Genomic DNA, 25,956 nt, shown 5'->3' with positions numbered 1-25,956 from the left:
GCTGGATTTTCCACAGCTGGTGGTCACATAGGATTGCTACTGAAGGAGATTGTAGGCTAAAAGTCGCTGTGCAATTATGCTCTATGGTTAGGTCAGAAATACTATCACCGCAGGCTTCTTGGTTCCCTTCTTTTGTTGTGCTCTAACAAGTGGCTTCAGTGTGAAGTCAATGAAGTAAGGAGGATCTAGAAAATGGCAGCTTTTTTTTTTTTTTTTTCATTTACCCTGCTGTTCTGTTTCATGTAATTACACACATAATACAATAACAATTATAGTGTAAATTACTAGCCCTTTACTGACAATTTTGTCTTTCACATGTTATTCTTTTCCCAAAGGCTTATGCCCTCCTGCATCGCATTAGATGGCTCTTGGAACTGGCAATTACGTTGAATATGAAGGGCTTAAACCCACAAAAGGAAGCTGGAATAGAGGATGGATGCTGGATCTGGCATAGGAGGAGGCTGTTTGGCTGGCTGCAGCTTAGGCTGTTTTCCAAGGAGAAATTAGACATTAAATGTAAGAAAATCACTCCCACCCAAACTGCTTCTCCAGCAGTTTTGCTTTCATTTCCTCATGGCCCAGTTTAGTGTCACATCCGTCCAGTTTCATAGCCTAAGAGAGCTGAAAGCTGAGTAATTGCATGTTTACAATTCCTAAGGCATTCTGACTGTTTCAGTAGAGACAGGAAAAGAGTAAGATGTGTTCTGTAATAGAAGCAGATTACTTCAGTAAAAAAATTGGAGAATATTTTTTTGGGGCAATACAACAGCTGGATGTTAATTCATAGATGTCAGATGATGTCATGCCTGCATGACAGACAGGCTGTTTGCAAGTCACAGGGCTGGTGTTTTTATTATTCTTCACACAGGACATGTAAGGCTGTTTGGATCTTTTTGTGTGGCTTCCAGTATGGAAGCAGCGACTTCTATGCTGAATGGGACAGGGTTTTGAACTATTTGGGACAGATGGAGAGAAAATTGGACTGTTGAGATAAGAATGGGAAGCTTCAATGCAGATGGATTAAGGGGTCACCTTTATGCTCTAAACTGCTCCCCCCTCCCCGTACCCAGCATACAGCTAAACTTTTGTGTAATCTATCCTAGTCATAACTCACTCTGTTGCCAAATAAAATATTTCAAAAAAATCACCTTTTCTATGAACTAATATAATCTGAATTATCTTTCCAGTCTTGTCTTAGCCAAGAAATTATGCTCTGCAAGTGGAGGATGAAGATATTTTTAGGAAAAATTTTACAGAAAAAACCGTTCTGGTAAAAGAAAGCTTCTTTTGTCCAAAGTAAATGAGACAACCTAGAACACTTCCAATTGTTCTATATTTCTGTGGTCTATGAATTGTAACTCAGGTGTAAAACTGTCTTCTTCTGGAGCTAATAGGGGAACACAGCTGTTTACCTGGAGTGTTAGAAGAGTCGGTCACTACTATGCATTCTGTTCAATGATTTACTAACACTGTTAATCTCCAGTTACAAAGAAGGTAAAGGAAAGTCATAGACACCTTTTCTCTCAGTTAGTGGTTCTCTTTGCAGCTGTTAAGCCCTGGGGGTATCTGCTTTTGAGGTATTAATGTTAATTAACATGCTAACTATAGGCTTTTAAAATACTAGCCTCAGCTAAGTGGTGGGAATTGAAAACAATTGGCTGTTTTTTTAATCGACTCTTCATAACTGATTATGGGGTTTTGGACATTTCCTGTAGCCTTACAAGGTGTCCATTGCTTGTTTGTTTTTGGGGTCAAGAATGTATGTTTTTTCAACAGCGTTTCCCATACCCGGGGCTTTTCAAATTTACCCACAACAATTGGTAAATATTTGAATGTGTTTGTGGAAATTGTAGATCTGATTGTTTGGCAAAATTTCAGGGGCTTTTTTTAAAGCTTTTTAGTGTTTCTCAATCTGGTTGCCTGGAAAAAGACCAAACAATAATATCCTCACATATCAGTCTACACAGTAGCACAAAGTCCTACTGTTTCTATGACAACAAATAGCTTTTTTTCATCTCCCTCAAATCGGTTCTATGAAGTACAGTAGCCTGTACAACAAATTAGTGGGAAGATGGCAAGCCTTCTGGATTTGAAGGTGTACAGGTACCTGTAAAGGCTCATATTTCTTAGGCTTCAGTTATGCTGTATTAACAAACTGACTGCAGTGCAGCATGGAGATGCCTGAATGAGCTTCAGGTTAGGTAGCTCAGGTACAGACCGCAATCTACCCAGTGCATAAGGAACTGTGAGTTCATTTGCTGTGCTGAGAGGTGACACGTGTGTTGGTTTGTTTTGTTGAAATACTTCCCACTGAGTTGCAAAGAAGCTGTAGTACAGAAGAGAGATTTTCTTAAAGAAAACCCCTCTGGTTTATTATCTCCTTCCCCTCAGCATTCAATAGGCTCACATATCACACTAAATGAAATTACTTCAGACTAGGAACAAGTTTTCACATTTTTCTTATGCCTTCCCATGCTTTTGCTTCCACATTTCTGAGAATGCTTTATACAGCCCATTCCTTTGTTCTTCCAGAATCTCTATTGAACACCTCTTTCGCACTCTCACTTCACTGAATTTGCACTTCACTGCCTTTAGCAATTTTTTTTTTTAATGGTCAAGTTCCAGGTTGTCTTATCCTTCCAGTACCTTCTCTGCTACCCTTGAGCCTCACTATTTTTTTCTTTCTCATCTTTCAAAACTCAGTATTTTTCATTATCCCTCAAGCCATCTTCTCTGGCTGTGTCTGCTCTGAATACCAAAGCTGTGACAGCAGCTGGTGGGGAATTCCTGGCTGTCCTTTGCGCTGGCTGGTAGGGGGGCAGGTGGCAGTGTTGCTGTGTGCTGATAGCCTGGCCTTGTTGCTCTTCAGGTGCCTCGTCTAAATCTAGTTCATGGAGCTGCCAGAGTGGTAGCCCTTTATGGACCCTTTCTAGATGCCAGGCTCCTTTAGAGGAGAAAAGACAGGCGTCTTGCAGCTTGCCTTCTCTGGTGGCAATGGCAGCAGTCGGTGAGCATGGCTACGCTTACCTTCATTTTTCACTCCGCCTCCAGGACAAACATGCTTCTCATCTGTCGCGACGGAGGGAAGACACAGTCACTCAATATGAGTGATCAGCAGACTTCGTTTATTGTACCTTACAGTCACCTTTTATGCCTTGTTATAATTAGCTCATACATATTACAAAAGTTAAGCTCATTATTGGTTAGTTGCCTAAATACCAAGCCCGCCCCTAGTTTCTCTTCTGTAGTTATCTGTTCCCACCTGTAACATTCTTTTCCCACCGCAATCTTCCTGTTATTGTGTAACTTTTGCTTTACTTCAGATAAGCTGAGAGCGATGTGCATTTTTGTCCAGCCAGCCAGACTATGTCTATGTGACCCTTTTCAGCTAGCCAGTTATCCACACTCATCCACCTGTTACTTTAGAAAAAGTCTTCCTTTGCTGCCTGACGGGACTGAAATACTAATGATTGGCATCGAGAGACAATCTTTTCTTCTGCATCATGAGATTTTAAGCTTCAAAGGGAACAAATTGTATTGAAGATGGTGCTGAACAGACTGTTGTCCTTACCTAGTTGTTAGTACTGTGTGCTGTGGACATACATCTGTAAATGTCATTCTGTGTTTTATGGAAGGAAGGCCTCTTAATATATTTTGTTCTAGCACTTGGTGTACTGTATTTATTGAAGCCCTTCCAAATTGTAAACTAAATCAAGAGAACAGCTTTTCTTTACTGTCTTTTAAACAAGCACTCTCTTTTATTAAAACATGATTACTTTACTGACGTATGGCATGGAGGGACAAAATGAACCAATAGCAGAATACTGTTGAAGTTTTTTCATGGCAGGAGAAGCTGTTAAAATTCCAGCAGGGTGTGAGTTTGACTCTAGTATGAATGACATTTTAAGTGCAAATGTGCTAACTGTACTCTGTGTTATGTCCTGGATTTTGCACCTCATAATCATGGATATAATTATCAAATGGACTGGAAAACACACAGCAAAAAATATTAGTATTCCAGAAGTAGTGATGGGCCAGGGTTGAAATATCCCCTCGTTCTTCAGGGAGCCCCCAGAGACATGCTAGCATCCTACTGAAATTCAGGTCAGGTATTTAGAGCTAGAATGTGACATGAAGACACAAAATGAAGGAGAAGGATGGGGATTTCAGTATTCTTAGTCAAAGCAGATGAATGTTCTCCTAGATGAAACTGGCTATGCAGGTTTTTAGGAAGAAAAGTAGTGTTACAGGCTCCTGTAGTAGACTTTATGTTTGAAAAAATTTTGCTCAGGCAAAATTGAACTACCTCAAATGAGATGAAAAAAGCTAAATCATAGTATAATAAGGAAAACTTTCAAACCCTCCAATGCGTTTTGCTGTTTTCCTGACAAAAGGCTTGGAGAGGAGTGTGTGGTTAATAGGCTGGGGATGTGGAGGGCAGGTGAGGTAGGGGCCTGACACAGGCTTAAGGTGCAGCGAATGAAGCATCAGCCAGTGAGACTGGAGTTTGCTTTTATTGATCTGCCTCTCAGCTAATTTTCAGAGAAGGGAACGAATAGCACTTATGCACGTTGAGGACGCTAGTGGTTGGTTGCATTCTTGAAAACTAGTCCAGATCCATTGGTAGGACTGGAAGTGTTTCTACAGACTTCGGTTATGCTCAAACTCCAGGAGCAAACCAGCAATGTTACAGACCTTACATATATTCTCTAGTTGCTCCAGAATGGGATGGACACTTGGAGGTATTTCATGGACTGTTTCAGTGCTCTAATGCTGAGCCATTTGCAGCTCATTTTTTCCTATGTTTTTGTGGAAGTAGATCCATGGTGCATGTTCCGTGAAGCTCTGTTTTATTGATTTGAGCTTGTATCAAGTGGAAGAATATACTGTTTGTCCATAACAATGCATTTGATCAGCTGCTACTAGCCTGATGACTGTGAGGTGAGAGCTGGGCTCAATACAGGGACTTTAAGGTTACAGTTAGGTAAACCTACCCATTGTGTTGCAAAATATGACGTGTTGAAGATGAAGACCACTTATTCATGTTGTTTGTTTCTTTCTGACCCAGGAATGAAGTCCAGTTGCTTTTAGGTACAAGAGAAGAAACAAATGTTCTTTAGTAGAATTAATTTTAAAAGATGTCAACCAGAAGATGTCCTCTGCTGCCATGTCAGCAAATTTCAGGGACATGTTCCAGGACAGGAAGACTGATGGAAAAGGAATTGTGAGGGGAAATGTAGCAGGAATTTAAAGCACGGTGTGTGGTAGTAAGCATATTATATTTTTTATTTGCCTTCTGCTCAGAGACTTAAAAAAAAAATCAAAGCAATTTTCCTGGATACAAGCTAGAACTGTAAACCTCATGAATACAAAATATGCAGATAATCCAAACACATTTGCAGTCATGGTTTGTACAAGCAGTTAGGCCATTTCTGTGAGCCTCTTGAGGAAATTTGCAAGTGCTGTGGCAGGGTTTGACCTTGCCAATATTTTATACCAAAACAAGGAAAGTTGTAATTAGGAGATGCAGACTTGAGAGGGAAAGAAAGGTCAGATATTTCGCCAAAACCAGTATTTAACTTACAGTTCTCTGAGCACAATTGCTGATGTATGAGAGGTACTGTTGATTAAATCTGGTGTGTTAAATCCCTGCTAATACTGTAGCACTTAATGGATTACAATGGAAAATCATAAGCAAGAAAAACCACAGGAAGAACAGTGTGATTCTTCAATTATGCAAGAAGTAGAAGGGCCACTGATTTTCCCTAATCAAAGTTACTAGCAGCTAGAGAAAATGTGAGTTGTTGTTTTATATGAAATTCAATTGTCCTTTAAAAAGTATTTCCTGCTAACAACCAGTGCATGACACTCAAATATTCAGCAAGCCAGTGTCTGTGGGGATAGGGCAAAAGCTGCTGAGATTTGGCTAGTTGGTCTTGTTGCAGTTTCTCTCCGCCACAGGTAGTGTTAGTAAGTAGCAGCATGATATGGATGCCTGCTTCAGCACCCACTAACAATTTTGACATACTCTTTGTTGCTTAATAAATTAATAATGACCCAATGAGATCTGAACTGACAAGTCAGGATTTAAGCCAGTCACTCAAGTTAAAGTCACTGCTGTCTTCTAGGAATGTCTTCAGAGTTAGAGCTCAGCTCGGCTTATCATCAGAAACATGAGGAAGCTCTGTCTCTGCTTGAATGGTCCGTTGGAGTCTGCTGTGATATGACACAAATTAAAGCAAGCCTTAGCTGCACTATAAGCCTGATGGAGAGTCATTGGGCTGTACATCCTTAGTATATGCCCCATGGTAATATTTAGTCCTGTGCTCATAAGCAAATTTGAGACAAAAGCTCTGCTTGAAATGTAAGGCTGTCCCTTAAGGGCCTCTACTGAACCCCCAGTGCTGCAGGAGGTAATGTGACTTTCCTCATTGTGGAGCTTGTGGCATTTGGCTAAAGATGACCCAGACCAAAAGCATGTTTTTATGAGGAGCAGTAGTAACTACCTCCACTACATCAGCCCCATGTGAAGGTCAGCCATCAATATGCGGGCAGGTCAGAAACACTGTGTCTGCTCCCCAAAGCACTCAACCAGGAAAAAAGCTGAGATTTCATTATGATAGGGGTCTCAGTTAGTCCCTCTCTCATGTCTCATTCCTGTCTCCGTGAATTTTACTCTTAGAATACTACTTCCAAAATTATTGGATGAATTCTGAAACTTCTTCCATCTTGCCTTACTATTGCATGAGTATTATTTTACACGTTAAAAATGTCAATGTCCCCTAGTTCTTCTGCAGTATGTGGCAAGTGGGTTTTGCAATTTGAGGACTTCCTATACTCAGAGCTCTCCATGGCCTAGCAGATCCTGTCACTAGGCATAAAGCTCTTCAGCTACAGCATACAGATGTTAAGGTCTTCTTCATAGCAAAGTCCTTGTTTTCCTGTTTGTATGAGTCTTTTTGAGATAGAACGGTATCAACAGCAAGAATAGATGGTGGGGGGCCTTGTGTCCAATAGTAAAGGCCTATAAAGTGTGCAGTGGTACAGATAAACAGAGAGAGCACTGATTCTTTAGAAATATGGATGAAAAATATTCAACAAAGTGAAAATTTCAGTGGTTGTGTAAACCACTCTTTCTCTTGTGGTCAGAAAGACAAACCCATCAACCAAATCACAGTGTCAATCTGGGTTATCTTTAGGAAACGAAATAATTTTGGATTTGCACTGGCTACATAAAGAACAAAAGACTTATATACAGTTTTATGTGCTCTTTTACTGTGTGGAGCTTTGGAGCAAAGTCTTCTTTCTTCCTGCCTTGGCTTTAAGTTTTGAGGAGAATAGGAAGATACATGGCATAGTTTTTCCATCAAGTGCTTTTAAAGGTATTGTTTCAGACTGATGTAAACTTATAGTGTTCTGAAAGATAGCTAAACTTTAACTGTAATTGAATTTTAAGCGCCTCCCTCCACGAGATTGCATCTTTTCAAAAATCTAATCTGTTATGCTTATACACTGTTATTGCAAATCTGGGTTCTTCACTTGATATGCCAGAGCCAATCCACACACACTGTCCAGATATTTGTTTATTGCGTGTCTGCACAGAGATGGATGCTACTATGCTGTTACAGATGGGTAATGCACAAAGCTGGCATGCCTCTTAACACGTGGTAAAACATTTTATACACTTTGAACAATTGTTTACTATTACATTTAGTCAGCTTCATTCTCGTTGGTTCTTACAAGCCTTGTCTCCATTTAAAGGTAAAATGTTTTTTTTTTCACCACGTGTTCTGTGGGGAGGGGGCTTTGTTAGTAGAGGGCTTTCTTTGCTCAAGGGTGGATCTTTTAATATGCTACTTAAAATAGTTCACACATAGTTCCAGTAATTTTCTGTTTAGTCTCAGTAACCATTTGGTTCTCCTTGAGTTTATCTTATTGTACCCCAGCTTGACATATTTATGGTGTCTATTCCTTCTCTGAAGGCCATGTTTTGTTAACTCTTTGTAAGGATTTAACTAACATCCTCTGTCTTTCTATTTCTTTCTTGTAAATATATTTACTTTTTTCCTTCCTCTTTTTCTTTTTTTACAGTAAAGAATTCTTACATCAACACTAGAAGAGCAACCCTTTCTAAAAACAGAAAAAAATGATGAAGACAAAAGAACAGAGGCAGCTGTTCTTTTCCACATTGCCAACTGTCACTTTTTGTGACACTGGCAGCAGCAAAGAGGCAAATAGCAGAAAGAATGTCCAGTTTGTAAGGGCATCTTTTTAAAAGGCGAAGAGGTGTACATAACTAGTTCGTTCCACAGGACTGAAGTAATTCCATTGGAATGGATCCTTCAGTCTCCTGAAAAGTTTGTGAACCCTAGATAATATCACAGGGAAATCCTCCACTTGTGATTTGTGCAGAAACATGAAACCAGGTAAATTACAAGTGGGATTTCATTGTTCATAATTCTTGTGGGGCTATGCCTATCAGCACATCTAACTTTTCTTCACTAACTCTGCTATGTTAGTCCAGAGACACAAGCCTAAAGGGCAAAGGCTACCATTTTTATCCATGGCCATCAAATGTTTCCTTTATTTTAACTTACGTTTAACAACATTTAAGAGTTGATTTTTAGTCTTTTCCTATTTTCTTTACATCTATTCTTTTCTTCTACTTGGCTTGCTAGAAGGTCACACTAAGAGATCCGACAATCTTGTTTCTTCTAATGTGCACGTTAGTAGTTCTAATAGAATTTCCCTTAAGGAATGGAAAGAGGGTAGGCCACAACTTTTTTCTAAAGCTTGTATCAGCTAGCAATTTAAGGCTGAGCATGCAGTAAGCATCTAAAATCCTGCTGCCTTCCAAGCCTCACCACATAAGTTTTCAACATCTCAGAGGCTTTCTCTCAATGTTGTGCAGCATTTCACAGCCAAACGTGTAGCTGCTGCTGCAGGGTGATTTAAATCCCTGCAACAGATGTGGCTGTTTAAGTCATATCACAGGTCTGCATTGTTGAGGAACCTATTTGTAGCAGAGGCTCAACATCTCTTCATGTGTGGGTTTTGAACGGGATAACCATTTTGCAGGGAATGCTCTAAAGCATACAGACATATCATTGTGGGCCCTTTGTCCATGTAAACAAGCACTGTTGACTGCCACTAGAAGGTATTTGTAAACTCCAGAAGTGAGAATTTGAGTATACAGTTGTTTTGAACATAGACTGACAAAAAAAAATAGTATTCCTAGCATGGCTTGGAGAAATGCCTGCTATTGTCTTAACACTTTTAATTCTGACATTGACAAAAGAGTCATGTAGTAATTATTCAGTTTCAATTTTTAAATCAAATTATAGGGGAACAGGGAAGTAATGGCTTTGTTCATGCACTAGCAGTTATCTTTTGTTTACCACTACTCAGAATATCCCTGAGTCATTTGTTATATCTGTCCTCCAACTGTGCTAAAACTAGGACAACATTGCACTGAATTTTGCATGCAGACAATTTGGTTGCTTTGTGCTAACTCAAGCTATGAGTATGGTCAGGGTAAAATACAACTGGCCAATAATATGTGTGAAATTAAAAATGAAACTAGCATTTCTTTCTATCAGAAGTGTGCTGGTAATAAATACTATCTATTAAAAACAGCTATGCAGAGTTTAAATATATGTTTACTAAATACTATAAATTTGCAGAAAATAAACTGATTTAAACATCCAATCAAAATAAACATTCTTCCATTTGTGACATCACTTTCAGATAGAACAGTATTTTCCAGATAAATAAAAATCTGTCTTCAGTAATAAGCCAAAAGCACTAAGAAAGAAGAACTGATGGAAATGTGTTAGAGTTTTTAGATTTACTACTGGTTTCCTAACTGGGAATTAAAAATATCTTCTGAATGATTATTTAATCATTTGACTTCATTAGAAAATCATACATGAGTTAGATCATAATTGATCTTAAATTATAAGCATTTGTTTATAAAATGTTTTAAAACTGATGAGCTGTGAAACTCTTCTGCATGCTGTGTCATTTCCAAAACACTGTGAAATACTGTTACTCTTGAATTAATTGCTCTGGACTCTACAGATTTAAAAAGCTGAGTGGTGCTAATGCTTGTATAGGTTAGACTGCTCCCTCCTAATGTTTAAGAAGTTTGTCCACTGTGGAGATTAAAAATTAGAAAACAGGAAGAAAATTAATTTTAAAAGGTATTTGAAAGGCCAGACTATATTATGCTCAAGTAGAATCACATTATGCAAGGGATTAAGGATCCCTTGTGCTGAGAGTGTTTTGGACTAGGTTTTTAAATTATTCCTCCTTTCTTCTTTGCTGTGGTAGCGCACCATTTGCAGTGTCTCCAAATGGCTCTGACAGCAGGCTTCAGAAAACACACAGCTCTTAATAAGAAGGTGACCTTTATTCTCTGGCCCCAGTGAGATAGCTTGGGTCAATGTTACACGTGTGCTTTGCTAGAAACAGGGCAGGTATTGTATTGCTATGTATGGAACAGTGGCCATGTTACATTTGTCTTTTTTTTTTTTTTTTTTTTTTTTTAATTTAAACCAGCCAAGCCCAAAAACTACAAGGAAAAACACAGTAATGGGGAAACAGCTTGGATGGAAGATAGTATAAACAACCTCAGCCATCTGAACATATAGAGAGGTGTGTTTACTAGAGATATCTGCCAGTAGGAACTTTCTCTGAATTTTATTGGCTTTCTGGTTGCTGTAAAGTAATTGCTTTTGCAGAGACTTAACTGATTCTGGAAGAGATTGATTCTTCTTGGGTTGAAATAACTTGCAGGTTTTTTTTCTTTTTTTTTTTTCCATTTATACATGAGCTGTGTTCTGAATGTCTTGTAGATAAGACAATCACCTAATTTGTACAACACATTGAGTAGTGGCTTAGAATGAGTTCAATGGAAACCTGTCCTGTTAGAAAGAGCCAAATAATTTTACTTTTTACTGACAGCTATGCTGTCCTTTGGACAAAATTCTTTCCACAAAAATACTGGGGGGTGGTGTGGTGGTGGAAATCCCTAATATTAGTAGAGCTACTAAATTGTCATGGGGAAAAGAGTTAGGCAGACTGAGATATATAAGTAACTTAATTTGACCCATTTTCACCAAAGATTAATTTTCTGATTTCCTTTAATGATACCATGATGAATGGGAGCACTGACAACAGATTAAGATTTATTCCTCACCAGCTGTAGTTCTTCAGGGTGAATGACGAGGTGCTTCAGACAGTGAGCTTCAACAAGGCAGCATGTCACCGATTTCAAGGAATCTTCTGTCAGGTGCCCTGAAGCACTGATAGGTTTAATGGCCCTGATGAGGCTCACCTGGGGCCTTCCAGCCCTGGCCACAGGCCCAGGAGCACCATTTAAGCTCAGGTCTGGGCCACCAGTCTTTTTTTGAGCAATGCTGTAGGGGTGCTGGTCTCCAGCTTAACCACAGCTATGCTTGTCTGTGTCCGTGGACTTTGCTGATATGGACTGTGGCCCATGCATGGGCTTGCTGGCTTGGTGGCAGAGCTGTCCTGTCATTATGAATCCGTTTGGCAATCTCTAGGCTGTGTCTGATCCTCGCCTGTGGACCGACCACCATGCTTGGCCTCAGACCTGCCTCATCACCATGAATTTACCTGGTGGACGGAGCTCATGATTAAAGCTGGCTGCCATCTTTAAAGCTGTCCTGCTCTCGTTGTCAGGTACTGTGGGATGGGCCCTGCTATAGTCCCCAGTTCCCCTATCCAGCTTGTCCAGGCTCCTGCCTTTATCTGTGAAGACCTAATATCTCCAACTACTTAGCTAGTTCATATGCATATAAAACCACATTTATTAGAAATCAAGACCTCAGGAAAATGATTCTTTATTTCTTTTTATTTCAGGAGCATAAAGAAGCATTTAGTATGCATAAATTGCAAATGACAGCAGCAGGATATGAGAAAATTTTCTTCCTGCTATGTCTGCATTTTAAAACTGTAAAAAATTTAGCAGTAAAAAAAAAGTTCTATAAATCCCATAGTTTTAAAGCTTGTGCCAGTTTGGTAGCTGTGTTGGACTTAGGGTATTTTATTTCTCATATAAGAGCAAAAAGTTTCTTCTAGTTTTTCCTAAAGCTACTATCTGTTTCTAATTTGATTTTCAGAATACTTACAACTCATGACTCTATACAGCTAAAAATAATAATGTATCCAAATATAAATCAAACCACTGGAGGCTGAAATATGTCTTTATCCATCTAGTCTCCTTGGTTTAATACCTAGAGCAGCATAAGAAAAAAATGCTACTGCATGATTTCATAACTGTAGTGCAAACTAAATTTAAGACAAATTTACCTAAGCAAAGCATCTGCAACAGAAATATGATTTGGCTATAAAATCAGATGTAGAGGAATGAAGGCAGTGGGTTGATTAGCATTGATAACATGCAGCTGTGACCTCGCCTCGAAGGCTGTGGGTTGATTGACATGGATGATGTGCAGCTGTAGCGTGTTCCTGCTAAGTGGTTAAATAGCCATGAGGATTGTGGGTGAGGTGGTTGGATGGGGAAGGAGGAGTGTGGCCTGATCTCTGGAGCAGGAGAAACAGCACTGACAGTAGAATCTGACCGATGGTAAAAGCCTTGTTGCAGCCTACTAGTTTGTTTGTGCTGCGACAATCAGAATGTATTTGGGTGAAGTGCTTTAATTTGATTTATTATAAAGATGTTGAAAGATATATTAATTTAGTTAGGAAAGACCTCTGTGACTAAAGAATGACAGTGAGTTGTGTGTATTTTGTTTAAAGCAAGTGCACTTATGTTTACTCATGTGACTTACTGACAGAGTTCAGATTTAAACTGAACAGGGGTGGAACTAAAAACTAACTAGAGCCGAAAGAGTGGCTATGAGAAGAGATAAGCAAGAAAATGCTAAGGGTCCTTGAGGACAATAAAATAATGAAAAAAACTGTGATTTACTTTTGTAGCTTCTACTAGTCTGGTGAGGTTTAGTTGTCCTAGACTTGCAGCTAAGATCAAAGAGAACCTTTAAAATGTTGGCATAGGGAAGAGGAAAGATTGAGCAACTTGCTGGGGGCTGCCCCATGAGCCTCTCTGAGGGCAGATGGGAACACAAAGATAAATGAGAATGACATCAAGTGAGGCAACCAAGCTGTCTTTGCTCATGGCTGAGGTGGTGGTGACTGGGTTGAGTAAGACTTTCTAGTACTTTCGATGAAAGAGTAAAGTTTAGGAAAGGGTCAGTGGGCAGAATATGAATATCACAGGAACAAGTGCAAGTATAAATTAGGTTCAAGGCTTAGCTGAACTGACTAGTAAAGCATCTTTGTGTCAGGATAGCTCCCCTTGTGTGAGGGCTTTTCAGTGATCACTCTAATTGCCTTTCTTTATTTGTACAATGAGTATTTACATGTGTTCACTGTCTGTCTTACTATATCGCTTTTTAATTGTCTGACTTCTGTTCAGAGGTCTGTTTCTCTCCAAGTAGAGAGGAAACTTACCACCTGTGAAAAGGTGGTGGATCTTCTTTGTTGAAGGTTTTTTTTTTAGGTTGGATTAGACAGGTATTTGCCAGGAACGATGTAGGTATAGTTGATTATTTCTTGAGGTCCACTTGCACACTGTGATTCTACATACGTATGAAGTTAGAGCTACAGATACATTTTTAAATATTTATTTTTTAAGAATCCTTGTTTTGTTGGCTTAACATTCTAATTTGATAAGTAATTTCAGCCAGAACTACCCCCCAGATGCAGAAAATTTGGCTCAGCACCCTGACTACAGCTCTATGCATTGTCCATGCATGAGTGAAGTGTGGGCTTTCAAAGCTGCTGGAACTTGACAGCCTGTTTCATTCTGAATTCTTGTGGCTTGTGCAGACAAATGAGAATACACATGGCCAGAAACAAACCCCAGCCATACTAAAGTCAGTATTTCTTTTCAGATAGTAGGGCTTCCTGTATTAAGTTTTTGGCATTCTTAACTGGTGTCTTATCTCTGTGGGTTATGCTATGCTCTCCCATATGGAGTAGAAGCCACCTGCAAGCCGTTGTATTTGCATATGCAGGAATATAATAAATTTGTATGATTCCTCCTTTGTTATCCCCTGAGGAATAGCTCTATCTTTTTGATTGACTTGCTGGTCCTGCTTTCAGTGTGACTGAAATGGTGCAATGCAAGACTGGATGAGGTAAATACAGGCAGATACAGAGGTTTGCAGATGTGTACTTGAAATTCCACTGAGAGATGCCTATGGCTTTGCAAGGCAATCTCTTTGCAAATGCTGCATAACAATTTTTGTAGCAGCCCTGGCAGTTATCCCACCACAACAACAGGAGCTTGGGATGGGAGGACAGTGTTATCCAGCTGTCCTCCTCATTATGGTGTTGTGTCTGGATTCATGAAACAAGTATCACATAGTGCTGGAGGATTTTTCAGCAATTGTTTAGCTCTGCAGATCTACTGCAAACTGGTGGTGCTTGTGGAATGTCAGTTCATCAAGATGGTTTGCTACAGATGTCTGGTGGGTTGACCTTGTACTGCAACCAAATGCCCACCCAGCTGCTCACTCACTCCTAGTCAACAGGACAAGGTGAGAAAGTAGGATGAAAAAGTATGTAGGCTGAGATAAAGACCAGATCATTTACCAATTACCATCATGGGAAAACCAGATTCACTTTGGGAAATACTAATTTATTGCCAATTAAAGTAGATTCAGATGGTGAGAAATACAGGAAATTAAAATGCAGAGAGTGATGGGGGGGATAGTCAGTCTGATAGAACAGGCGTTCACATTTAGTTACACAGTTCAGGAATATCCTGGTGCTTGGAAATAATAGCTCCTCTCTGCTGCTCCCTCCTCACTTCTCCCTGCTCCTGTGTGGGTTTTTTATGGGCTGCAGATTCCTTCAGGGCGTCTCCACCTGCTCCACTGTGGGGTACTCTGAGGGCTGCAGAGGAACACCTGCTCTGGTGCCTGGAGCACCTTCTTCTCTCCTCTCCTTTCTGACCTTTGTGATTACAGGGCTGTTTCTAACACTTTTTACCTCACATCTCACCGCCTTTGTGGCATTTTGCCCTTTCTTAAGCACACTCAGACAGAGGCGCTACTGGTTTGGCTGAGGGGCGCAGGCGCGCTCCGCTCTGAGGCGGGTGCGGAACCGGCTGGAACCGGCTGTGCCCGGTGCGGGGCAGCCCCAGCCTCCCCTCACAGGGGCTGCAGCCCCTCGCTGCCCCTGCCTCACTACAGGCACTTGGCACAAGATGTCTGACAACTTGTCCCAGAGGTGAATGACTTGAGGCTGCCCAGAAGTGTTTGGTGCAGGGGAAGGGCACCACCCTGAGACCTGCCTCAGCCCATGGCTGCGATGGGTGGCTGACTCGTGGTCAGTCTCATGAGGGAGCCTCGCTGCTCATGCAAATGTTGCAGGCTATTTGGGGTTTAGCAACCTATTCCCTGTTGCATTGTGATAGTTGGGGAAGCTCCAGCTCTTGAGCACTGAAAGGAAAGTCCTCCTTGATCAAAGGCCTGTTTCTTTGTCAAGGAAAGCTCGTGATGCTGGCGTCCTGCATCGTCTTGTTTATGGCTTTGTTGCCCTGGCTGCCATGGGTATGCATCTTGGTTGTGGCCTTGTTATTCTGGGAGACTCTGACCATCTAATCCATCACTAGTCTTAGCTGCTTGCTGCCGATTTGGATCGTAGGAAGAAAATGTGTGACTAAGCTGCTGCAGAATAATGGGTGCTGGGGGCTTGGGGAAGGATGGATTTGGCCTGTGACAAGAATTAGGGGACTAAGGCCTGGAAAGGCTAAGGCTCTGTGAGCAGATGCTGAGACAGCCTTGTAAAAATCTATAGTGACTGAAGGCATTTACCATGAGCACAGGAGCCAATTCTAGTGACTTCTGGAGTTGTGGCTACGGTATGTATTTTTTTAATACTTTATGAAGTTTCTTAATGAAAACATAAGGAATGTTTTATGAAAGCATTTTGGAATAATATTTCTCAAATATTCTTATGAAACCATAAACATTGTTGTTACATATGAAAATTATATTTTCAAGTATTGTTAGCTATTTTCTGCAACTTTTTTCTGCGTGAAAAGCTTGTCTGTGCATTGACTAGTCTTTTCACTTCAAATTTTTAATATTTCATTTATATTGTAACAAAATATTATTGAAGTTACAAAGATAACAGGGATGTAATCTCGTGAGTTCTTAATGGACACTTTTCATAAACTTTATGAAATATTTCAGAAAAAATAGCTTGCTTGTTTGTGTTGTCTTAACTAGAATTTTAATGGATATTGAGTATTTTTCCTTTTCAATGTTTCCACAGAATATCAGGAATGGTTAATGAAATGTCAAGGATGATATTACGGAATGATCTGCAAATATTTTTCAATGAATTTCCATGTTTTGTTTTGTATTTGATAACTTCAGCCCCATTTTGGGAAGTCTGATTTTTGTGCAACTTGTATGAAATATTGGTACCTTCTCACAAGTACAGATATGTACATATATGTATATGTACCTACACAAGTGCACTAAAGTTATTAGTGTCTGTTCTTTAGTCTTATTGAATGGAATTACTACAACTTTTGTGAATGCTTTGGGGTAAAAGTGCAAATGTTTGAGCCAAATCACTAAAAATGATGGAAGTCAGAAATTAGTACAGGCATTCATTTCTAGTTACACAGTTTGGGAATAGCCTGGTGCTTGGAAAAAAAGTTGCATTTATGTTTTGGTCTTGAAGTTACTGCATAACTGGCTTTCAGCTTGGTCTTCTGCAGAGAATCTAGGACAGCTGTGGCAGTACCAACGCATGGCTCAAGACACCAGAGATGCTTTGAGCAGTGCCAGGGGCTCAGGCTTGCAGGAGTTAGAAACTTGCTGGGCTGGCCACTTCCAGTATTGGTGTGCTGCAGCATGCTGCTCTTGGAGAAGTAGAATCACTCTGCCTAGACCATGGTCTCAAGCCAAGTGGCCTTTTTGTTCACATGTTCCTTATTACTGTTATTTTCCACTGAGTCCTGGCTCACAGTAAAGCTCTCTGCAGTGAGCTGTTGAGTAGTCAGGCTGATTGCTGTGTGGCTGTGGTGGGGTCCTGCTGAGTCACTTGACTGCCTTCTTGGCAGGTCTAAGGATTCTCCCTTGCTGAGCTGTCTGGCCCTTAGACTTTGGGGCCATCTTCAGCCTCATTTCTTCCCTCCCCACCTCAGCTTCCCGTGCAGATCCCTGCACAATTTTTGAAGCTCTGGAAGGCAAAACATTGCATCATTCAATACAGGGTCTGCAAGAGAACTGAAAACAGCAGATGGTTGTTATGCTTTCGAATTTCCATCATAGATTAAAAAAATAATCTTGTATTTAAACTACTATTCTTACGGACTTTTCCCAGTGTTGAAACTGGCGACTTTGTTTTCTAGTATCTCTTTTCTATCAATTTGTATTTGAAATTAAATTTACCCCTTGTGTCTTCATATGGTGTGCCTGCATATGCTTGTGCGTGGCTGTTCAGGGAAGTCTGGCACTGAGATGGGTAGCAGGGATGTGAGGGGGCTTGTTAAATGGGAGAACAAGGGTGGGAAGGGCTCAGTATGCATTAACAGAGTTGATAATAGTGTAGGTACCTATTCTGAAGGATTTATTATCTTTTTTTTTTTTTGTGCCCTGGAAGCTGGAAGAATGTTTGTTTAACTGTCAAAAAAGAGCACAAAAATAAATAGATTTGCAGTAATTCGCCAGACTAGTTCCCCTGAGGTGCAGAAAAAGCATAGCTGTCTAGTCTAGAGCAAATGGCAGGGCAGTTCTGCCTTGTAATGTTACCACCATTATAAAACTCCATTTCTTAAATTTCTGTTTTATGTCTTTGGCAAATATGGTAAAATATAGTTCTGCAAGAAATGCTTTGAACAGGAGGGGGTAAGTGTTCTTGGCCCCTTGTTCCTGCCATGCTGATACCTCTCTGCTTTTGTGAATTCTCATGTGAATGCAAATCACTGCTATATTATGTTCTTCCAAAGGTCTCTCCTGCCTGTTAATGTATAGTGCAACCCGAAATATTGTGTTAAAATGCTATGAAATACACTTGTTAAAATGCTAGGATGAAGTGCTGTGGCCTGTGCTTCATAATGTGGTAGGGTGCAGTGCTATGAAATGCCCCCACCCCAATGTGCAGTGGAACCTGTCTCAACAAAGTGCACTCAACACAATGTTTCCCAGACTTCAGGCTGCCTCTGGCTCTTGTGTGTAGCAGAACTGGAGTAGCAGTTGAGAACTTCCTCCCCATCCCGCATCAGTTTGGGAGTCTGTATCCTCATTGACTTACGTGCTGTGCCTCTCAGTTGTGAGAGGATTCTGTCCGTGCGCTGTAATATTGACAAGTAGCTTCATTGTTGCCAGAAGTCTGTCTTGTTTTGATTTGTTTTTGGCTGTCTTGCAAGTGTCCTTCGGTTCAGATGTGTCCTGATCTGCAGGACCTCCTTTTTGTGACCCCTTTCAACCACTCCATTAGTAGTAGCTTGGTATGTGTCCTTCTCTTGATATTTTTCTGACAGGCTTTTCTTTTTAATCCCACAGGGTAAGGAAGGCCAAGTTTCAGCCTGACTCCAACTGAACACGAGTGCTGCAGCGTTGAGATGATGACTGTGAGTATGAACAATTGCAAATGGATTTCTCCCACCTGTGTCAACATGGCTATGGAGTGGCAGCCAGCCTAGAGGTACATACACACTGAAGTTAGTTGTAGTAGTATGCAGAGCACTATATGGTGGTAAATGTGGGTCTAAACCGTCATAGCTGATAGTCTATGGTAATTTTATAAGCAGAGAATTTAGTATACTCTGAGAGCAGTTTGAGAGACTGTACTGTGGTACATGGTCTGCCTGAGGAATTGTCCACATATAATTCAGTAAGAATTACACTGAGATTTATGCAGACTCTTACACCACCACTCCGCCAACACCTGGCCCCCTAACCCCCCTGCCTTTGACCTTAGTAAGCTCTTTGAATCATAGCGAAGTCAGCTGTGATGCTAGAAAGTGACCCTTGGTTTTATGTGTTTCTACAATTGGGCACAGCATGCAGAATGTGTACTACACAATTTGTAGAAGAGATGTCACTTTGTTTCTTTTTGATGTATGCGGTTGTCATTGAAGTACTTTCAAGGACTGTGTTGGTGCTTGCATGTGCTGTCAAGGAGGAAGGGCATGCTGGTTTCTGCTGTTTCTCTCAGAGAGGATATTATGCTTGTTTAGATTGTTTGTACAAGAAGGAGGAAGCATTTTGTAAGGAGACACTGCCTGTGAAATGTTTTCCTCTTTAAAAATCTCTTCTATGGAACCTTTATGTAGGAGCCTGATTTCTGTGGAAAGTTGTGAAGAAACAAGTCCCTTGTATAGAGAATTTCCTTTTTCTAAACTAAAAAAAAAAAAAAGAAACATTACTGGCTCAAGTTAGTTTAGACAAAACCCGGTAACAATAGCTTATCCACTTGTCTATTGCAGAATCAGTGGGTAGCTGCTTTCGGCTGTGGGTAGGCTGTTTTCAAGGCCATAGTAATATCATAAGCCAGAGGATTTGTGCTGCTCTGATGGTGTGACTACTGACTTCTTAGCTGTTCATTTTCAACAACAGGGAATTTTTGTCACTAAAATAATTTCATGAAAAATAAACACAAATAACTTTCCTGTTTTCAGCACCCATTGTTGTTCTCAATGCTCATTCAGCATTTTTGCTGACATTTCCCATAACCTGCAAACACGTTTGCTAGGTAGGTTGTTTCTGTGACTCCAAGGATAAGCTTTTCTAGCACTGTAAAATCATGCCTTTTAATTAACAGGATACAAATACCTGAATAAAATAGCATTCTATTCTGTATGATAATAAATCTTTGAACAACTTGGAAAGTCTCACTGAAAGTTTTACGGTGTTTTCTCACATATTGAATAGGTCAAAAAGAAACGGGAAGCAAATGGAAAGCCAGAGTGTGGCTGTATTTTTAGTTACTGATGTCAAGAGGTCTCTCAATAGCTTGTCCACTAATAGCCTTTCTCTAAATGTGAAAGTGTGTGTCATCTATTCAGTGTAGCAATGACTGCCTATTGAGAATAGCACTGAAACACCGTGTCTCATTTTGCTGTGAATGATGGGGAAAAAAGATTTTTATTATGAGGGTTGTTATTTAATGGAGAATAAAGCTGTTCAAATTATTTTATGAATATTAATGAAGAAAGCATTTTTAGTTAATGTACCATTTGCCAACCAGTCCCAGCTTCTGTAAATCTTTTAACACCATGGTCACTACAGAATAGATCTTATAACAGGTAACTTTTAGACTGCTGTTTGTGCAGGAACTGAGTGCCTGACTCAGCTGTTTTTTTCATTAAGTATGATTGGTCAGGTAAGTAGTATAGGATTGGACTTGTAAATGTGGTTACTAATTTTCAGTGCTTCAGTATTTGAAACTTTTGCTTTTCACAGTGGTGTGATTGTGTGTTGTCCTGTCCTCCCCCACCCCAAACCCCCCATGCTACCTAGGTAGTTCTACATGCAATCTAGCTAGTTCTGATAGGTGAATATCCATCATTTTGATGAAATGTAGTAAAGATTTATTGTTTGGCAAAACCCCATAAATGTATTTTGCAATGTCATCGTTTGAAACTATGGCTGGATAAGTGGTGTAATTTTCTCTGCATTCATGGTGAGGGTAGCATGCTTGTATGGCAATGTCTTGGTAGCAGAGGGGGCTACAGGGGTGGCTGCTGTGAGAAGATGCTAGAAGCTTTCCCCATGTGCCATGGAGCCAATGTAAGCTGGCTCCAAGACGGACTCGCCACTGGCCAAGGCTGAGCCAATCTGCAACGGTGGTAGTACCTCTGTGATAGCATATTAAGGATAAAAAAAAATATAAATCTGCGCAACACAATTGCAGCAGAAGAAAGGAGTGAGACCATGTGAGAGTAACCAAGGTCAGTGAAGCAGGAGGGTGAGGAGGTGCTCCAGGTGCTGGAGCAGAGACTACTCTGCAGCCTTTGGTGATGACCATGGTGAGGCAGGCTATGTCCCTGCAGCCTGTGGAGGTTAATAGTGGAGCAGATCCCCACCTGCAGCCTGTGGATGACCCCACACCAGTGCAGGTGGTTGTCGGAAGAAGCCTGTGACCTGTGGGAAGCCTGTGCTGAAATGGTTTTGCTGGTAGGACTTGTAGACCCATGGGGGACCCATGCTTGAGCATTCTGTTCTTGAAGGACTGCATCCCATGGAAGATACCGATGTTGGAGCAGTTTGTGAAGAACTGCAGCCTGTGGGAAGGACTCGCATTGGAGAAGTTAGTGGAGAACTGTCTCCCATGGGAAGGACCCCATGCTGGAGCAGTGGAAGAGTTTGAGGAGGAAGGGGTGGCACAAATAATGTGTGATGAACTGACTGTAACCTCTATTTCCCGTTCCCTTGCACTGCTTAGGGGGAGGAGGTAGAACAATTGGGAATTGAGTCTGTGAAGAAGGGAGGGGTGGGGGGAAGGCGTTTTTCTCATTTGAATGGTAACAAATTAAACTAATTTCCCCATGTCCAGTCTGTTTTGCCAGTGACTGTAATTGTTGAGTGATCTCCCTGTCCTTATCTCAACCTATGAGCCTCTTGTTATATTTATCTCTCTCCTGTCCAGTTGAGGAGGGGAGTGATAGAGTGGTTTTGGTGGGCACCTGGCATTCAGCCAGGGTCAAATCATCACAGTAAGGAACAGAAATGGTATTTCTAAAAGTGTCTTAATTTTATGTCCTATCTCAAACTTCACATTGTGCTAGCAATACTCATGCATGCTTGAAAGCTCTGTAAAATTCAGGGAGTGTTCCTGTTTTCACAAGTGGTGTGATCCAGCATGTGCCTGTCATACTGTACTGTACCAAATGAAAATTAGGAATACACTAATCTTTAAAGAGAACTGAATATTGCTTTTCTTTTAGTTTTCATTGAAACCTACACTATTATGTGACTCCTGAGAAGGGCAGTTTTGGGGCTGGTGGGGGAAAAGTGGTGTTTAAAGCTGTTTTTTCCTATGGCAGTTTGGTAGCTTGATATGGTAGCAGGCTAAATTGCTTTGCAAATCATGTGGGTCCTGTGAGCTGTAAATTAAGAAATCCTGGTCCAAACTATCTCTGATACTTGTTCATCTAAAATGCTCATAGTCTCCCATGTAAAGGGATTCTATCGCCTCTGTAACACCAGTTTTCCAATGCTTCACTCTTCCTGCAAGGTGAAATATTTTTCTTTCTTAAAATTGAACTAATTCTTTTTTTTGCATTAAATGAAGTCACTTGTTACCTGTTTGGTGTTAGCTGATTCCAAAACAGTTGTTGCTAATCTGGTCAGATACTACCTGAAGTTAAAAATGCTTTAGCAGACAATCATTCTTTTACTGTGGCATTATTTAGTTGAGCTGGTTTCCTTGATTATGGCAGCTGGCAGATATTTCATAATCATCAACAGTTGCAGGATATGGAGACCCATATGTTTCTTACTAAGAATTTAACCTACAGAATTCTTAAAATTCTTGTACCTGTGCTTCAGTTTTGACTTTAGTTCAGTTTCTTCCGCTGCTTAGATCAGTCTCAGATTGTCAAATCTAATCTGCCCTATGGTGTAGATCTTTCCTGTGAAATCTGAAGTGGATTGTAAAACTGATTATTGCACATTTGGTAATGGCAGCTTTCTGTATGGTTCAGAGTCCTTTTATTTATAGCTTTGTACCAAAAAGCAGAAAAATAGTGATAAATACATTACCAGAGACTCTTCCCCAAGTTCCAGGGCATGCTGCACTCAGTGGCTAGTGTAACATACTATGCAAAAATAACTTTATGTGCCTGAGATTACTTTGATTGTCCAAAATGATGCTACATGCCTGTATTCAGACAACTAAATCCTGTTTTCACTGTCTGAAGTCAGGAAAGCTTTGTAGTTAGATGGTAGGATTGGTGATTTGAGTATTGTAGAATGGGGCCCTGTAAATAAATAGGGAGCAGTAGCTGGTAAACACTAGGATGATAAGTTAGAGCAGCTTAAATAGATTTCGTGTTGTAATAGTCTTTAAAACTGTGACAAGTAGTGTTAGACAAAGATTCACCCCTTGCTTAATGAGAATTGTGATTTCTGCATTGAGAATTTTTATTCTGTTTCTTCTGCTTTCCTAAGACTTCTTGAAAACTTTGTCATAAAGCATCTGTTAGTAACAGCTATTCAGGTAGTTGACACAAGCAGTCCCTAAACTACAATTTATGTAGTTTATGCTGTTTCAGAAAGTTGTTTAGAAACAAAACCCATTGATGCAGTTCTGTTTCCATTACTTTCCACTGGTGTGAAGGTGAGGAGTTTAACAGAACTCTTAACCTTTTTTGCATTAATGATGGTGTAAAGCTGAGTTGTACTACCGTAAGTATTGTTATGCTGTAGCATCGTATGTATGTATGTAGCAATGCAACACTGGCCAAGTATGGTACAGTACTGCCTTGGGTGAAAAGCAAAGGGCAAGTCTAAAAATAGCAATCAAAATCCTGCATGCACTTTCTTTACTGCAGAAACTGATGGTGAATTCCCACTGGCCGCAGTTGTTGGGTCATCATTCTGATAATCTTAAATGTACGTAGCTATTCCTGAAAACGTGGATGCATGTTCACCTCAAGGAATAATGTGCTGAAATCTATCCTGCGTACATACAGTGCTATCTACAACAGACACAAACTGCTCTGTACATTAAATATTGCTGGTATTGATCCATACACTTGTGTTGCGTGTTATGGGGTTTAAAATGTGTTTAAGTGTTACCCCACTACAGCTACTTGTCCGCTCAAGGTACAAAGGTTCATTTATGTTGTCTTTCAGCGGGTTCGTACACTGAAGCAAATGAGCCCAAGAAGCTGGGCACATTTTTCACTTAAACATCTATATTTAGGCAAGAAAAGCTGAACTATATGTACAAATGGCATCTAATGTACCTGTTCTGTAAAACGCTGTACTTCTCATATAGTTTGTTACTGCTGTGTAAACATTTTATTAAATGTTATTCAGTGGACAGTGATTTTAGTCAGCATTTTGGAAGTAGGGGAGGATATAGGATCATCATAAAATCATATTTTTTTAATTGTTTTCTATATATTATATAGACCTAAACACTGTCTGCACACTTATGTGAAAAGGCTGTATTTAGTCACCTAGCTGCATTTTGAGTTCTCATTTTTCTTGTTGGATAGCAAGGCAGAGTTTATGAATCTAGCCCTGAGGAATATAAGTTATTTCTGCTTGCCTTGTGGGGTTGCTAAGACCTTTTTATGAAGCAGGCCTGACTTTGTAGTTTTTATTCTTTTTTTCTATTTTCTTCTATTTCTTTTTTCTTTTGTAACATAACAGTAAGGCATTTGAGAAAACTGTTTCTGCCTGAGGATAGATCAAAAATCCTATGTAGAGATTTAGTCATTATCCATCTCTAGGGGTTTGTAGATGAATTTCTGCAGGAATCTGTGTGCCTAATTCCTATGAAATTTTACAGAACTTGCCTGCTTGTGTCCAAGTTGCATTTAGATGTTCAGCCAGAGAAAAATCACTGTGCTTGTGTTGAGTTCAGTGAAGCTATGTAGATTTCTACCAAGTAAGGATTAAATTTAGGCAGTCTAACCTTTTCAATAGCTTTAGTATTTTTTAAGAAAATTCCTACTGGATATTAGTTCTTGTAATCACTTGGCAGTCTCAATGTTTTTTTTGGCTGAAACTTGCTCTCTCGTGTGCTTATCAGAAGCTTCAGATTTGTCCTCACTCAAGCTACTGCTTTCCTGGATTGGTGACACATGCAATCCTGAAGGACTAAGAAGAGCAAGCTTCACTTCTGAGCCTTCTGTGCTGCACCTTAAAGGGCTTGCTGGGTTGGTGACACCACTGTCCCTGAGCGTGTGGACTCTTGCCATGCCCAGAAGTGCAAATCAGGGTAGTGCCTGTGCTGAACATTGTGTGGCTGCAAGTTGTATGCTCCCATATTGTTTAAATACCACGAGATTTGAGTTTAACAGGTTCCAGGAAACATCCCTTTTGCAACTGCTAATATGGAAATACAATCTAGTACATGCATTTTCTTTTAACTTAAGGTTGCTGTACACCTGGTTTTCCTGTCATATGACTGCTTTTTCTACCTTGGTAGATTTTTAAGATGGCATAGCTTTGCTTAGAGTTTCTAGATATCTGGGGCCCTAACAGTTTGGATACTTCCAGGATATACACAGTGGTTATGTTGGGATTTTCAAAACAGCAGCAGTCCTCAAGTGCTACTGCACTTGATGTGGTGTGGTATGCTGTGCTTGATAGCTACGTGCAGGAGGCCAGATGCAGGTCTCCTGTAAATGCACCTTGCTTAAGAACTGTCCAAGGCAGAGTGTCTGTCGGATACTTCAGAGCAGGAATTTACTGCACATAGCAAAAGCAGAGGAATTGATACTGTGAATCTGAGCAGTGTAGAGCACTGCCAGTTTGGAATCCTCTAAAATTTCCTTGCAGTTCTAGCTATGCGAGTTTATAACCTGAACAGTTATCTTTTCTTGGCCTCTAGTCATTACTAAGCCATTTTGTTAGAAATGTGTCCTTTAAATGCTGCTTATTTTTTCATGGTGATCACCTTATTTGTGCTTTCCTAATTCTATGCAATGTAATCAATGTTAAAAATGCAAGTGAGATTTTCAAGTTGGCAACCTAGAAAAGGGGCTTGAACGGGTGGAGAGTTGACTTTTTAGAGTAGCTTCTTGAATGGGTTATGCTGTCTGTTCAAATGTAGCTTTGTGTGTATAAGCTTCTTAATATGGTCTAATGTCCCAGAACTGTATCTGAAAGCCTCACATCCTTGGTTTTTAATATGGCTGAAACATCTGTTAAAGGGTCATAGCAAACTTTTGCTACGACATTTTGTTATGGAAATAGATCT

At 40.2% G+C, this 25,956-nt stretch overlaps 1 long non-coding RNA gene across 1 annotated transcript in view; it reads left to right on the top strand.

Moving 5' to 3' along the window:
* Nucleotides 1–25,956, top strand: part of LOC114014455 (uncharacterized) — a 331,094-nt gene that overhangs the window by 14,782 nt on the left and 290,356 nt on the right. The window contains exon 2 of the long non-coding RNA XR_008734743.1: nucleotides 18,579–18,720. This is a non-coding gene — a long non-coding RNA (uncharacterized LOC114014455). The remainder of the gene's footprint in view (nucleotides 1–18,578; nucleotides 18,721–25,956) is intronic.

Source organism: Falco cherrug, chromosome 12 (assembly GCF_023634085.1).
Source record: "Falco cherrug isolate bFalChe1 chromosome 12, bFalChe1.pri, whole genome shotgun sequence".
Lineage (NCBI taxonomy): Eukaryota > Metazoa > Chordata > Aves > Falconiformes > Falconidae > Falco > Falco cherrug.
This window is presented reverse-complemented; position numbering and strand designations above follow the sequence as displayed.